Consider the following 16,252-nt stretch of genomic DNA (forward strand, 5'->3'; position numbering starts at 1 on the left):
TTTCTAAGCTTCACCCTCTCTTTGTCTTCTCAATTTCCATAGTTGAACTCATCAATCAATCATTTGATTTATGTGATAGGTCTGCATTTAAGATGAACATTTACCATAAATTAAAGGTATCTTATATTATTAGACATGTTATTATAAAACATGCTTTAGTTAAGGAGTTATTGATACTTCAAGTGCAAAATGATGATTTAAAACCTTGATAAAAATGCACTTTTAAGTATTAATCACAAACTTCAAAACTCAATTAATCTTCGGGATGTAAATAAAATCTATGTCATGCCAAAGTGATAGGTCCTCTCATTGATATAAACTCCAACACTCACATGTTTAGGGCTTATGTGTTTAAATATCTGAAATTCAATCAATGAATATATTCTACTATAAGTTTGCTCTTCAATATCATCTCCATTACTAACATATTACAAGCAATGCATGAATCAAAAGGTCTTATTTTCTAGTTGTAATGGTGTGAAGGTTAAGGTGAGGTAAAAGAGAGTAAAAGAAAAGATTCAAACCAAAGAAAGTAAAGTATTCTGAAAAATGATATTTCAAATAAGATATTCCATCAAAGCACATAAATTTTCCATCTTTAATCACCAATGTTTAACTTCTTTTGATTTCAAGCTCTTTCAACATAAAATCTTAAGAACATAAAGGAACACTTTTTTCTTTTCTTTTCTTTACTTTTTTTTCTTGTTTTTCACCCTTGGCAACTTTGCCCATGTTTTCATCAAGCATCACTTCTTCTTTCTTTTCACATAATTTCCAACCATAATTCCATGAGATATCACAAATATATGCTCTACTAATCCTTGGCCAGGGAAAAAGAGGAAAACATATAAAAAGTTAAAGCTAATGGATAAAGCAAAGAAAAGATAAACAAGCTCAAAAGAGGCTCACGAAGGATAATATGTTTTAGGTTGGCTTTTTGGCTCAAGTGATTAAAATTCCTAATGCCTTTATCATCTTCATGTATATATGTAATGTGAATGTAAATATCACAAGTATATGCTCTACTAATCCTTGGCCAGGGGAAAAGAGGAAAACATATAAAAAGTTAAAGCTTATATATGGATAAAGCAAAGAAAAGATAAACAAGCTCAAAAGAGGCTCACTAAGGATAATATGCTTTAAGTTGGCTTTTTGGCTCAAGTGATTAAAATTAATAATGTCTTTATCATCTTTATGTATATATATAATGCGAATGTAATCTCAACAAGATATGAAGCAAGTTCTTCATTGAAAGAATGCACAATCAAAGAATATAATGTTGAAGGCTCAAAAGCTTGCATTGGTATAACACTATAAAATTAACATGACATATTTTCAAAGTCAATCCCTAAACCAATTAAACATTAAAACTTGCATGCACACTCATTCATTCGATTTATATCTTCATCTATCTCAATTAATTCTCAAACATAATACTCTAATTCTCATAAACCGATGGGAGTTCAAAAAGATCAAACATAGATGTTTCTTTTTTACGCAACAAAAAAAATCAAAATTATCTCAATACCCCCACACTTTAAACACAACATTGTCCTCAATGTTGAAATAAAAGAAAAGGAATATAAGAGAATGACAAAAATAAAATAAAATATGAAAAATAAAAGATAAGGGAAAAAGAAAGCAAATCTGATTTTTTTTCTTTTGTGCTGGGTTGCCTCCTAGTAAGTGCTTTTGTTTTATGTCATTGGATCAACATGTGGCATGCTCATTCTTTATAGATTGATTCAACAAACTCCACAGAAACGGTAAATTTTGTCATCCAACTTTCATAGAAAGGTTTCAAGCGATGCCCATTGACCTTGAGCACTTTGTTTGTTCCTAAACTTGTAATTTCAACTGCACCATAAGGAAAAACATAGAAACAACAAAGGGTCCCATCCAACGAGAGCGTAACTTTCCAGGAAAAAGTTTCAAATGCAAATGATAAAGAAGGACTTCGTCTCTAACATTAAACTCTTTTCTTGTAATTATTTGGTCATGAAGACTCTTAGTCTTTTCTTTGTAAATCCTTGCATTCTCATAAGCATCATTTTGAATCTCTTCCAACTCTTGCAATTGCAACTTTCTTGCAATCCTAGCAGCATCATAATCCACGTTACATTACATTTTTTAATGGCCTAAAAAGCTTTGTGTTCAAGCTCCACCAATAGATGACATGTTTTCCCGTAAATCATCCTATAAGGTGACATTCCTATAAGTGATTTGTAAGCAGTCCGATAAGCCCAAAGTGCATCACCAAGTCATAGACTCCAATCTCGCAAATTAGGTTGCACTATCTTCTCCAAAATTCATTTGATTTCTCGATTTGAAATTTTAGCTTGGCAATTCGTTTGAGGATGGTATGCTGTGGAAGTCCGATGAGTCACATGATATTTGCGTATCAATGCTTCAATTGAACGATTACAAAAATAAGTGCCACGATCACTAATGATAGCTTTAGGGGTTCCAAACCTGTCAAATATGTGAGTGCTGACAAAATTTAAAACAACCTTAACATCATTAGTTCGTGTGGCTTTCACCTCATTCCATTTGGCACATAATCAACAGCAAGAAGGATATAAAGATTGCCAAAAGAAGAAGAAAATGGACCCATAAAATCAATACCCCAAACATTAAAAATTTCATTTACAAGAATATTCGTTAAAGGCATTTGATTAATATTTGTTAAAGGCATTTGATTCTTATGAGTGATATTACCTATTCTTTGACATTTTTCACATGATTTGTAAAAAAGATATGCATCCTTAAAATAGAAGGCTAATAAAAACCACTTTCAAGTACCTTGTGAGCCATTCTTTTTGCTCCAAAATGCCCACCACAAGGATGAGAATGACAAAAAGTGAGAATGGAATGAAATTCATCCTGTGGTACACATCTCTTAACTACTTGATCCACACAAAATTTCCATAGATAGGGGGTATCCTAAAAATAATATTTAGCATCAGCTTGTAACTTGTTTTTTTGGGATGTAGACAAGCCTGAAGGGAATTCTTTGGTGACTTAATAGTTCACCAAATCAGCATGCCATGGTCTTGTAGGGGAATGTAACACATACAACTGCTAATTAGGGAATGTCTCTCTTATTGTTTTGGTTTGTATATCCTCGGTCCTTAGTCAGCTCAACTGATCAGCCACTTGGTTTTCGGCACCTTTTTTGTCTTTGATCTCAAGATCTAATTCTTGTAAAAGCAAGATCCACCTCATCAATCTAGGTTTGGACTTCTTTTTCTTCAAAAGATACCTCAAAGTTGCGTGGTCAGTAAAAACAACGACTTTTATACCAAGTAAATATGACTTGAATTTTTCTAGAGCAAACACCACTGTAAAATGTTCCTTTTCAGTTGTATGGTAATTGCATTGTGCTCCGTCCAACATGCGGGAGGCATAGGCTAAAACATGCAAATTCTTACCAATTCTTTACCCAAGTATAGCCCTTACCACATAGTCACTCGTATCAGACATTATCTCGAACGGCTCATCCCAGTTTGGTTGTTGGATGATAGGGGCAGGTGTGACATGCCTTTTAAGCTCATCATGGGCATCTTTACATGCTTGATCAAACATAAAATCCACTTCTTTGGCTAATAGTGTGCCCAAGGGTGTTGTAATCTTTGAGAAATCTTTGATAAAGCGTCGATAAAAACCTGTATGGCCTAGAAAAGAACGAACTTCCCTCACGCATGAGGGGTAAGGCATTGATGAAATAACATCTATTTTAGCTTTATCAACCTCTAATCCATGTGAACACACAACATGCCCAAGAACTATTCTTTGTTTTACCATAAAATAACACTTTTCATAGTTCAAGACAAGGTTAGTTTCAATGCATCTTTTCAAGACCAAAGATACATTTTCTAAACACTTATCAAAAGAATCACCTTATTAGTCGTATTGGTTGCTAGCATGTTGTACGCGTCTTGGGGCGTCAGGCTCAGAAGTGGGATATTACAGTACAACATGTTAGCAACCAGCACTACTAATAAGGCCAGCTACCAAACCCTCACCCGCCGATGTGGGATATTACAGTCATGACCTAGTCTCGATTGATAACCCATAACTGAAGTTCTACAACTCCAAATTGAGTAAGACCAATTTCCTTAGTTAGCTAACATCCAAAACTACAATTTCTATGAGAAACCTGGTCCTAATTCCCTCATCCTCCTATCCAAAATCTTACCAAAAGTCAGGAAACGAGTGTGTCCACATTCATCACCCCCTTCCCTACACACATAACTTTCACAAACTACATTTTCTAGGTAAATTATCATGGTTTCATGTCCCCATTCACATATCACACATGAATTAACTTATTTTTAACAACAAATACTTTTTTCTCCAATTCAAGTCTAAAAACCCTAATCTATAATTCAACATCAAGGCATCAATTCATTATCGAATTTGAAATGAATTATAAGATCATGTTTAGAATACTTTACCCGGTAAGAATTAAGGTTTTGATCTTCAACCAGTTGAAGATTTTCAACTCCCTCTTTTCTTTTCTAATGACAGCCGGCCCTCCTTCTTCTCTTCTTGTTGCAATTTTTTTTTCTAATTAGCAACCACATTATAATAGCACATCTCAAATAATTAAGAAAGGAAATCATAAGTTCTCCTCCTCTCCTTTCTTCCCCTCTAGTGGCCAGTCACCTTGAATCTATTCTCTCTCTCTCTCTTTGTTTTTTTTTCATTGCACCCATCCACATTCAAGACCATTTCTATCACTAATTTATGCATCAAGAATACTCAACCCACCGGATTTCTCTTCCCTTCCTGACTTGGTTCTTGGCCAAAACATGCCTAAAGGAACTAAGGGTTCCCTTATGCATAATTTCATCTTTTTAGGCAACTTAGACTATTCTAGTCCATTTAATTATAATCATTTCCACATTCTCCCAATTCTTTTTTACTCAAGAACCTCAATTTTTCTACTTCAAATTACTACACAATTCTTAATTGAATCTAAATTGGCTTTCATAATTTGTTTAGAACTATATACATGAGGGAAATTTAGTTTTAATTTCTAGTTTGATTAAGGTTTCTCTACTCTTTTTTTCTTTACTTGCAGTCGACCCTCCCTTCTCCCTCTTTTATTCACAAATTCTTCACTTTTCTTCTTGTAAACCCTTTACCCTAGTTCGTTTTCTCCACTTAATAATTCCAAGACTTATGTAGGTATACTAACTTAGGTGTTTTCTTCTAGGCTTGATGAAGGAAAATTTGAAATCCCCCCCTTTCTTGATGTTGTCCAGCTGGCCATGGGAGAGAGAAGGAATGGGGTATTTATAGACCCATTTCTTTTTAATTCTATTTTAGCCTATCTTTCTCCCTTTTTCTCAATTAAGCCCCCCCCTTTTTTCTCCAAAACTATTAAATTTTATCACCATAATTATTATCATTATTATTTTTTGTAGTTACACTACTTTTGTATTATAAAAATTTTAATTATTATAAATCCCCCCATTTTTTTGTATAATTTGTTCTCGGGTTTCATATTCTCCCCTCCTAACAAAAATTTCATCCCTGAAATGTAAGCTACATACCTGTCTCAAGGAATAAGTGGGGGTATTTTTCCTTAATCTCTAATTCTCTCTCCCACGTTTCTTCCTCTATATATGAGTTCCTTCACAACACTCTAACCAATGGTATTCTCTTATTTCTCAATGTTTTTTCACCCCAATCCATGATCTTGACTGGCTTGGTCTCGAGGGTCAAATCTTCCCTTACTTCAATGGGAACTAGAGGTAACACTCATGAAGGATCCACTTTCGCCTTTTGTAATAATGATACATGGAACACATTGTGAATCTTCTCTAGGTGTGCTGGTAGCCTCAGGCGGTAAGCAACCGACCTTATCCTAGCTATCACTTCAAATGGGCCAATGTACCTCGGAGCAAGCTTTCCTTTCATTCCAAACTGAATGATGACCTTTCATGGTGCCACCTTTAAAAATACTCTATCCCCTATTTGGAATTCTAAATATCTCCTCCGGTTATCTGAATAAATCTTCTGCCTATCCTGGGCTTCCTTCATTCTTTGCCTTATCACATGTAACTATTATTATACGTGAACTCTACCAATGGCAACAAGTCTTCCCAGTTTCCCCCAAACTCTAGCACACATTACCTTAGAAGGTCTTCAAGTGTTTGGATAGTTCTTTCAAATTGGCCATCCGTTTGGGGGTGGAATGTTGTGCTCAAGTTCACCTCAGTTCCTAAAGCTCATTGTAAGCATGGCCATAATCTCGAGGTGAATCTTGGGTCTCAATCTGACACAATTGATAAGGGCACTCCATATAGTCTAATCACTTCATTCATGTATAATTTGGTCAACTTGTCTACGGGGCCCTTCATCTTGGTGGGCAAGAACAGAGTCGACTTCGTTAGTTGATCTACAACCACCCATATAGCATCATTGCCCTTTTTCCCCTTTGGCAATCCAGTTATAAAGTCCATGGCTATATTTTCCCATTTCCATTCCGAAATTGGTAGCGGTTGCAATTCCTCCACCAACCTTTGGTGTACTATCTTCAACTATTAACATATCCCATATCTTGACATATATTCTGCTATTTCCTTCTTTATATTTGGCCACCAGTAATACTCCTTGAGATCCCTATCATCTTGGTGCTTCAGGGGTGGATTGCAAACCGAGATTCATGAGCTTCTTTTAGTATTTCACCCTTTAAGGCCTTATCCTCAGGTAAGTAAACTCGTTTGCCCATCACCACCAATCCTCCCAACAAAACTTGAAAAGACAACTCTTTGCCTTGCTCTAACCTTCCTTCGATCTTTCCTATACCTTCATCCACCAACTGAGCTTCTAGAACTTTATCTCGCAGCACTAATCTAATTTTTATATGAGCCAGTAATGACCCTTCAGGACCCACACCTAACTGCTAGTGATTAGTACTTAAAAGTGCATTCTCATTAAGGCTTTATATAATCATATTGCACTAAAGTATCATTAAATTCCCTAACTAAAGCATGTTTTATAATAACAAGTATGATAATATAAGATATCTTTAATTTATGGTAAATGCTTGTTTTGAATGCAAGTATATCTCACAATTCAAAAGATTGATTGATTTGATTAACTATTGAAAGTGAAGAGACTAAAAGAGGACTAAACTTAGAGAAGAGATGCTGGTTCAATTCAAACTGGAACACTATTTGGTTATTGGATTATAACTAGAGTTGTAGACCTTGGATTTAGGTCTGGTTTATCTTGATGGAATGCTAAGACATAGGCCTAAAACTTTCATAAAGAGTCCAAGATTCAAATCTCCCATTTTCAAGTTCAAATCCTAACATCAAAAGAGACATTTGAATTTGTTCTGCAGTCCAAACACTGTTTAGTGTTCAGCCCATATCTCAAGGTCTAGAAGTCCAAATAAGCTATGGTTTTTTTTTGTTTAAAATATGAGACAATTGCCCACAATTTTCATGAAGACTATGTGCTCAAATTCTGATGTAATGTTTTGGCCAGCTAACAAGTCAATGGTTGGCTACCAACTAAATAGTTAGTCATCTAATCAATCGTTCTGAATTTTAGCCTATAAAAGGAGCCATTTGCCATATATTTAGGCATCTTGGTTTTCATATCAAAATCATATTCTTGCCTTCTTTCTTTGTATTTTTGTAATGTTTAAGTTTTTCTTTCATTAATCTCTTGTTTATGTTTTTCATCATAACTATGTTCTTATCTAGTTTATTTATGTTTATCTTATTCATAATGTTTAGCTAAGTTTATTATGTCAAGGTGAAAAGGTTTCACTAATGGTGTTAGAATAGGTATAATATAAACTCAACATGGACTTCGATGTTTATATCTAAGAAAGTTTGCTATTAACATGTCTTATCTTTTTATCTTACTAATTATTAATACCTTGCTTGTTAAATGATTAATCTAGATTTGTGTTGTATAACACTTGGTACATCAAATGTTTGATCCTTCATAGTCTTCGACCGACGTCGTTGCTATGAGAGGAACTTGATTTGTTGTTAACATAAGTTAGCATCATGAATACTTGACAATATTTACATGGTGTTACTTAAATAACATGATTAATATGATCATGTGAATAATCTATATTGAGCCATTAATGATAAATCATCCGATTAGAACCTTCTTTGTGTGTTGTTTCTAGTTAAGTAATAAAAAAAAGTTTATACTATGCTTATTTGAAATACCATTAGTGGATCCTCTAACCTTGACAATTTTTTTATCCTTATTTAATCTTTTTATCATTATCACATCTCAAAGTTCTCTTCAACATCAATATCATTTTATTATTTAAAATTTATATAGTTCACCTCCCTATGGTTCGACCCCGGTCTTCCCGGGTTATTTATTACTTTGACAATCTTGCACTTGGGATAGGACATCAACTCTTTGATCGTGTCCAGTTTTTGGCACCGTTGCCGGAGAGGTAAGTTATTGTATAAATTATATATTTCTTTTATTTTCTTTTGTTTTCACTTTTATTTGTTTTTCTAATTTTTATTTTTTCTTTTTATTTTTCTTTTCTTTCCTTTTGCACTTGCATGAGAGTTTGGACACGCATATTAAGTGGTAGACTTTCTGGGAAATCCTTATTTTCTTCAGAAAACATTGCCGAAGAAGATAACTAGTCAATTCATAATGAGAATAATTGTGTTAGAACACTTAGAGATCATATGAATCCAACAAGAACAAGTGCACCATCATGTATACTTTTTTCTCTTGATGCATCTCATTTTAATTTTAAGCCAGGTATTATTCAACTTTTACCCACTTTTCATGGCTTAGATCTAGAAAATCCATACTTGCATTTAAGGGAATTTGAGGAGGTCTGTAACACCTAAAATAACTTAAATTGTAGCATGAACACCATTAGATTAAAGCTTTTTCCTTTTTGATTAAAAGATAAAGCAAAAAAGCTAAAACATTGCTACAAAATCTTAGGTCAGGATCCATTCGTGCTTGGGATGAAATGCAACAATAATTTTTATAGAAATTTTTCTCTTCTTATAGAACAAACTCTTTCAAAAAACAAATCACCACTTTCACTCAAAAACCAGGTGAAACATTTTATCAGTGTTGGGATAGGTATAGAGACTTGCTTAATATCTATCCTCATCATGGTTTTGAAACATGGAGATAAAGATAGGCAAATGGTGGAATTGATGTGCAATGAAACTTTTGAAGATAAAGACCCTGATGAAGCAATGGAGTACCTAGACTTGATAGCTGAAAATGCTCAAAATTGGGACACTACAGGCACTTGTGAGGCACTAGGTAAAACACAACCTCATACATCTAGTGGATGCATGTACAACATTAGGGAAGATCATGACCTCCAAGCTAAATTTGCATTTTTAGCTAGAAAAGTTGAGGCACTCGAATTAAAAAAGAGTGATCAATTAAAATCTGTTCAAGAAATTATGTGTCAAATGTGTGAAACTAATGAACACTCAACCAATGATTGTCCAACTTTGCCTTCTTTTAAGGAATGTCTCCATGAACAAGCTAATGCTTTAAATAGTTGCCAAAGGCCAAATCATAACCCATACTCGCAAACGTACAACTATGGTTAGAGAAATCACCCAAATTTTAGTTGGAAGAGTGGTAACAATAATGCAAAAACTTCACAACTACCATTTCAAGCACACCAAAATTTTTAAAATTCTCATGGATATGCACCTCCTTATGCTCCCCCTTATAGAAGAAATCCTTAAGGAAACTTTGCATGGATTCATGGAAAAGCAAGAGACAATCAACAATAAAATTGCTCAAACCATGATAGATTTGAAAGATACTCTTGCAAAGTTCACATTTGCTCTCAGTTTTTAGGAGAAAGGTAAGTTTCCATCACAACCACAGCAAAATCCCAAGGGGCAGTACAATGCAAATACAAGTGGTTCTGGAAGCCAACACATGGATCAAGTCAAATCAGTCATTACTCTCCGCAGTGGTAAAGTTATTGAAAAACCCATTTTTGAACCTTGTGAGAAAGATGATGAGTCAATCTCTAAGGGTAAGGAAATGGTTGAACTTGAACATTGCAAAGAAAAGACTGATTCCCCACCAACACTTCCATTCTCTCATGTCATGACCAAATAAAGAAAAGTCAAACACAATTCTAAAATCTTTGAAACTTTCAAACAAGTAAGGATCAATATACCTTTGTTGGATGCTATTAAACATGTTCCTTCTTATGCTAAATTTTTGAAAGATTTGTGTACCGTGAAGAGAAAACTGAATGTGAAAAAGAAAACCTTTTTAGCCGAACAAGTAAGTGCCATTCTTTAAAACAATAATGCTTTGAAATATAAAGACCCTGTTTGTCCTACAATTTCATGCATCATTGGAGAACATAAAAATGACATAGCTTTACTTGATCTTAGAGCTAGTGTGAATTTAGTTCCATATTCCATTTTTCAAAGTCTTAATCTAGGTGAGTTAAAACCAACTTCTGTAACTCTTTTACTTGCTGATAGATCTGTAAAAATGCCTAGAGGAATAGTTGAAGATGTGTTAGTACTAGTTGATAAATTCATTTATCTTGTGGATTTTATTGTCTTGGATACACAACCTGTTAAAGCATGCAATTTAATTCCTATTATTTTAGGACATCCATTTCTTGCAACTTCTAATACATTGAATAATTGTAGGAATGGAGTGATGAAGTTATCTTTTGGAAACCTGACATTTGATATGAATGTTTTTAACATTTGCAAGCAACCTGAAGATGATAATGATTTATAGGAAGTGGACTTTATTGAAAATTTAGTTTATGATCAATTTGAAAATACTTTCAGTGAAACTGAGTTTAATGAATCTGAAGATTTGCAAATGGTTTATTTTCAGGAAGAATCAAAGGTAAATAGTTGGAGACCAAAAATTAAGGAATTGCCACCACGATCAATTGATTCCATACCTTCCAAACTCAAATTGTAACACCCCACCTCACTAGCAAGATATTGTACGCTTTGGGCCTCCCAGTCCACCCAAATCCAAGACTTCTACCCAGGTCCCCCTCACGGTTTTGTTCTTGACAGCCACACATGGCCCCAAAACGCGTCTTACTAGTCAAGGTGAGCATGCACTTATAAGGCCCTGGCTCTGGACGCTCGCTTCCGATGTGGGATCTTACAATCCCCCCACCTTAAGACGAGTCGTCCTCGGCTCTGATACCAAATGTAACACCCCACCTCACTAGCAAGATATTATCCGCTTTGGGCCTCCAGTCCACCCAAATCTAGGGCTTCCACCCAGGTCCCCCTCACGGTTTTGTTCTTGACAGCCACGCATGGCCCCAAAACGCGTCTTACTAGTCAAGGTGAGCATGCAGTTATAAGGCCCTGGCTCTGGATGCTTGCTTCTGATGTGGGATCTTACACAAATACTTATTTTTTAGGAGAAAATGAAACTTTTTCGATAATAATTTCTTCCAAACTAAATGTTCATCAAGAAGGTAAGTTATTACAGAAGTTGAGAATGCACAAAAATGCATTAGGATGGACCATAGCTGACATAAAAAGAATTAGTCCTTTGATTTGCACACACAGGATTTATTTGGAGGAAAATGATAAACCCTCTAGAGAAATGCAACGAAGGCTTAATCCTAATATGAAAGAAATAATTAGGAATGAAGTCATTAAGCTTCTAGTTAATGGAATCATTTATCCTATTTCTGACAACAAATGGTTAAGTCTTACCCAAGTTGTACCTAAAAAGTCTGGAGTTACTGTGATATCAATTGAGAAAAATAAGTTAATTCCAACTAGGATTATTACTGGTTGGTGCTTGTGCATTGACTATAGGAAACTTAATTCAATGACTAGAAAAGATCATTTTTCTTTACCTTTCATGGATCAAATTCTTGAAAGAGTTGCAGGTCATGAATTTTATTGTTTTCTGGATGGTTATTCAGGTTACAACCAAATTGAAATTGCATTTGAAAATTAAGATAAAACTACTTTCACATGTCCATTTGGTACATTTGCATACCGAATGATGCCTTTTAGATTATGTAATGCACCAGCCACGTTTCAAAGATGCATGCTTAACATATTCGGTGATATGGTTGAACGTTTTCTTGAGATTTTTATGGATGATTTTTCTGTTTTTGATGATTCATTTGATGATTGTTTAACTAACTTGGAAAAGGTTTTGAACAGGTGTGAAGAGAAGAATCTTGTGCTAAATTAGGAAAAATGTCATTTTATGGTAACAAAGGGCATTATACTTGGTCACATTGTTTCATCAATAGGAATTGAGGTTGACAAATCTAAAATCAAGTTAATTGCTAACTTGCCAACACCAAAATCTGTTAAAGATGTTAGAGCATTCTTAGGACATGCTGATTTTTATAGAAGGTTCATCAAAGATTTTAGTGTATTATCTAAGCCATTGTGTAACCTTCTAACAAAGGATAATGTTTTTGAATGGACTGAACATTGTGAAGAGCCTTTGTTAAACTTAAAAACTTGCTTATTTCTGCTCTTGTCATTCAACCTCCTGATTGGTCATTACCTTTTGAAATAATGTGTGATGCTAGTGATTATGCCATAGGTGTTGTTTTAGGGCAAAGAAAAGATAAGAAACCCTATGTGATTTACTATGCAAGTAAAACTTTAAATAGTGCTCAAATGAATTACTCTACCATCGAAAAAGAATTACTTGCAGTAGTATTTGCATGTGAAAAATTCAGATCTTATCTTGTTGGCTTAACTGTTGTTATTTTTAGGGATCATACAGCATTGAAATATCTTCTTTCTAAGAATGATGCTAAGGCTAGATTGGGGTGGTGGACTTTGTTACTTCAATAATTCGATATCACAATCAAGGACAAGAAAGGCACCGAAAATGTTGTCGCGGATCATTTGTCAAGATTAACAATAGATTCCATATTTGACATCACACAAATCAATGATTACTTTCCTGATGAATCTTTACTTTCTATTTCTACAATGCCTTGGTTTGCTAACATTATCAATTTTCTTGCAACAGGAGATTTGCCAGCTCATTGGAGTACCCAAGACAAAAGAAAGTTTTTGAACAAAGTAAATAACTTTTATTGGGATGACCCTTACTTATTCAAATATTGTCCTGATCAAATATTTTGAAGATTCATTCCCGAAAATGAGGTAGGTAATGTCATTAAATTTTGTCATTTTGAGGCATGTGGGGGTCATTTCTCATCAAAGAAGACAATTGCAAAAATCTTACAATGTGGATTTTATTGGCCCACCATGTTCAAGGACACGTATGTATTCTGCAGAACTTGTGAAAATTGTTAAAAGTTAGGATCTATTTCAAAACATCACATGATGCCTTTAAATCCTATTCTTATCATTGAAATCTTTGACTGTTGGGGTATAGATTTTATGGGTCCATTTCCTCCATCGTTTGGTTTTGTGTACATATTAGTCGCAGTAGACTATATTTCAAAATGGATAGAGGCAATTCCAAGTCGTAACAATGATCATAAAACAGTGATCAAGTTTTTAAAAGAAAATATTTTGAGTCGATTTGGAATCCCTCGGGCCATGATAAGTGATGGTGGAACACATTTATGCAACAAGCCATTTGAGTCTTTAATGAAGAAATATGGAATCACACACAAAGTTGCCACCCCTTATCACCCCCAGACAAGTGGACAAGTAGAACTTGCTAATAGGGAGATCAAACAAATCTTGAAAAAAACAGTGAACCCTAATAAGAAGGACTAGTCTTTAAGACTTAATGATGAACTTTGGACTTATCGAACTGCTTTAAAAACATCATTAGGTATGTCACCTTATAGGCTAGTTTATGAAAAACCATGTCACTTGCCTTGGGCTATTAAAGCTTTCAATTCAAACCTTGATGATGCTAGTTAGCTGCGTAAGTTACAAATAAATGAGCTTGAGGAAATACAAAATGATGCATATGAGAATTCAAAAATTCATAAAGCAAGAATCAAAGAGTTTCATGACAAGAGAATCTTGAGAAAAACATTTGATGTTGGTCAAAAAGTTTTGCTTTATAATTCTAGACTCCATTTATTTCCTGGAAAGCTAAGATTAAGATGGAGCGGTCCAGTTATTGTGGAACATGTGTATCCTTATGGAGCCTTTGAAATTGAGAATCCAAAGAATGACAATGTTTTTAAGATAAATGGACATCGTTTTAAAGCTTACTTTGATAATTTTCCTAGTGAAAGTAAATCCATTGGTTTGAATGATCCTATATATAAAGGTTGATTATTTTGTTTTTCTCACATTGTTTTTGTGTTTCTTTTTGGTGTGACTCTTGTTTTGCTAGTCTTTCTCCAACCTTGGTCAAATGGTGGATAACGGTACTCTGTAACTTGTAAGTTGGTTCTTTTAGTTTCCCATGATAACTGATATCTGTGTATATATTTGTTCAATTCCTTGTTCCTTCTCTTTTCTTTGCATCTCTTTTCCACTTCTCATCTAAAAAATGGACACCACTCTTGAAAAATTGAAAAAGTATTTTCCCGTTTTGCCTTTAAATGCGATTACAAAAATTTATCGTGCTAGGTGTGAAAGATTAAGGTTGTTAATGAATCATGGAATTCCTGAAGATATTTGCTAGATAATTGAAGTAAAGGTCTGATTATCATGTGAGTCTTCCAGTACTTTTATTTCATACATGCCTGGGATAGGTAAAAGCACTTTTGCAAAGAAATGTCGTGCAAAACGATTGAAAATCTATCACCGATGTGCCAGATAGACTTGTAATGCAAAATGTCATTCTTTAGGAATGGTATCTATAAACCGTGAAGATAAAATACAATTCATTAAGGATGACCTGAGTAAGGAGTCTTTAGATAATCTTCTATTAACTCTTGAGACGCATCCTAGTGGAGATGTGCATCGTGTAATTCATGATTTATGGCCTCATTTTCAAAAAGAACATGATCGACGTAGTCTTAGGAATTTGACTAAAAAAGACCTTGTTTGTCAGTTTTTAAGAAAACTGGATGAGAAGCTTATCCTGACCCATAAAGGGCATTTAAGCCGTTCTTGGATGTAAAACCAAGGAAAGATGTGAGCCACAATCACAACTACTTTTACATACACATGTTTTGAAAAAAAAGAAAAGAGAGAGAGAGAGAGAGAGACAGAGAGAGAGAGTGAGACTCCAGCTAGCCTACATATAGGTGATATGATTGCATTTTTAATTTCTCATCTATAAAATCTTTTCTTCCTTCCCTTCATTTCTACTCAACCCATACATTCAACAGATATAGAAGTGTGTAGAAATGGCAGGTTCCTTAGTTTCTAAAATAAACAATATTTGTGTTTTTGGTGGATCCAGTCCTAAGAAAGAAAATGAGTTTTTAGAATCAACAAATCATCTTGGTTGGGTACTAGTTGAGAGAAAGATTCATTTAGTGTATGAGGGAGGCAATCTTGGGTTAATGGGGAGTGTGTCAATAACTGTATTTTTAGGTGGCAGTCAAGTTTTGGATGTCATTCCAACAACTTTGGACAAAATGGACATCATTGAAAAAATAGTTGGAGAGAAACTACAGGTCTCCACAATGTTTGAATGATTGTTTGTAATGTTTGAACATGTTGACTCCTTCATTGCCTTACCAGGTGGTCTAGGCACTTTAGAGGAGATATTTCATATGTCCTCTTGGGCTTAACTGAACATTCGCTAGAAACCTATAGGTTTGCTAAATGTTAATGGTTTTTTTAATGATTTACTATCTTTTCTTGATCATGCTGTGGAACAACAATTTCTAACAATTTTAGCACAACAAATCCTCATCTATGCTGCTACTACTGAGCAATTGATTTATGAACTACAATCTTCCATCCCTATAGTTGATTGCTCTATGAGTCGACTCTATTGGTCAATCACGGAACGCTATAAAAAGCTTAGATTGGATTTGAGCCTTAGTTTGTGAAAACTTTTGTCTTTTGGTTTTATTAATAGCATATTATTTGTGTTTTATTCTTTTTTTATATTTGTTTAAGTGTGTTTCAGGTTTGTCAGGAGTCGTTGTTTCAGGTGATGTCTTCTAAACTCTATCTTTCTACCTTAAGACATTGAGGACAATGTCTCATTTTGGTTAGGGGGAGAGGGTAGTTTATAAAAAAAACAAAAAAACTAACAATTCTGCTATTATTAAAACCATTTGATAGAACTGTTGTTTCAACATCCAATGCCTTAAGACCACCTAGTCTGGGAGTTATTAGCCTAAAGCTCGCTATATGGGTTAAGGATGCAT

The 16,252-nt window shown here is 34.4% G+C and overlaps 2 pseudogenes; one reads left to right on the forward strand and one right to left on the reverse strand.

Annotated features, from left to right (window-relative positions):
* The window catches only part of LOC133682928 (uncharacterized), a 142,242-nt pseudogene extending 128,095 nt beyond the window's left edge, over window positions 1-14,147 (forward strand).
* Window positions 9,037-9,147, reverse strand: LOC133684372 (small nucleolar RNA R71; annotated as a pseudogene).
* Window positions 14,148-16,252: the final 2,105 nt, after the last annotated feature.

Source organism: Populus nigra, chromosome 2 (genome assembly GCF_951802175.1).
Source record: "Populus nigra chromosome 2, ddPopNigr1.1, whole genome shotgun sequence".
In the NCBI taxonomy this organism is placed as follows: Eukaryota; Viridiplantae; Streptophyta; class Magnoliopsida; order Malpighiales; family Salicaceae; genus Populus; species Populus nigra.